The following is a 1308-nucleotide window of genomic DNA, read 5'->3' as shown; positions in this document are numbered from 1 at the left end:
GTGCAGCACCAGTTGAGATTCAAGAGAGTGAGCATTAGAGATTCAGCATTTAGCATTGAGGATTTGAGATTCGAGCCTCTACCCTCCTGGCTGGCGCACCCACAGCCCCACCGGGACTCTGGCCTGGCCCATTTGGCCTGAACACGCTCTGAGCCCGGGAGTGCTGCACCAGTCCAGAGGAGATTGCTGCTGTTTTAGACCTAGTGTGTTTTAGATGACCTCAGATGTACCTCGACTACTGAGCTGCCAGATTTTTTATTTCTCTCTTTTGCAATGATTGTAAAAGTCTCATGTCATTTTTGAGAAATACACTCAGACCTTACACCACTCTTGTCAATTCTGTTTGTCAAAGCCGAATCCCGTGCACACCTGGCCAGAAACCATCGTCCCACAGAACAAGGGACCCCGTAAGAAACCTCAGTCCATGGCAAATGACTCCACACAGTGCTCTGAATACATTGATTTACTGCATGTATCTTTTGGGCTGCCAACACTCTGAAGAGCTCCAAATCAGTGCGTATACAACACTGAAAGGAAACCCGTCCCTTACAAAAGTCCTCCACTCACTGATCCTCAGAGATGTGTTAGTGGTCAAATTAATAAAATCATTTTTTAATTATTCACCCAACACTTTGGATTTAAACAGGTTTTCCCCCTTAGTTTAAAAGAGAGAAAGAATAAAGCATGAAAGGAATTTGTCATTTTGAAGTACCAACTGTACTTTTAAACTCCTTGCCTTTCAAGATCTTCACCATCTGAGAGTAGATCTTTTCTTATGTGCACATGGAGCACAAAGTCCTCACACTCATCTAGACTTTGCTATCCAAGGGGCGTTTTTCTGTCCCTAACATACTAGATTTCTATCTACAAAGTATCGGGCTATACTAGCTGCCAGAACAAACACTGAGAAATCCCAAATCCCTGAACTAGTGGAGTTGACACGGAATAACTGTGAAGCACAGAAATAATTCTTTGAAAATAGTTGCAACTAGTGTTACAAAGAGTAAATGTAGTAGTCTGTGATGAAGACCCAAAGTTGGAAATGTAATTTTGTTGAAGACGTTAGGGAAGTTTCTCTGAGAAAAGTATTCCAAGTTTAATGTTTAAGCTGTGTTTATTTACTTAAAAAATGATGATATATAACAATATATGTAATTTATCTTCCATTCAATCCATCAAAAACATGAACTAACCAGTGCATCCACAGATATATTGCACAATGAAGTTAATGTTTAAACTTTTTAATCACATTTTTCTTGTTCATTTTATGTGTGCATGTGTGTGCTTGGGCATCCTCATGCCACAGTT

This window comes from Mastomys coucha, unplaced genomic scaffold, assembly GCF_008632895.1.
Source record: "Mastomys coucha isolate ucsf_1 unplaced genomic scaffold, UCSF_Mcou_1 pScaffold23, whole genome shotgun sequence".
Classification (NCBI taxonomy): domain Eukaryota; kingdom Metazoa; phylum Chordata; class Mammalia; order Rodentia; family Muridae; genus Mastomys; species Mastomys coucha.
Note: the sequence above shows the minus strand (reverse complement) of the source record.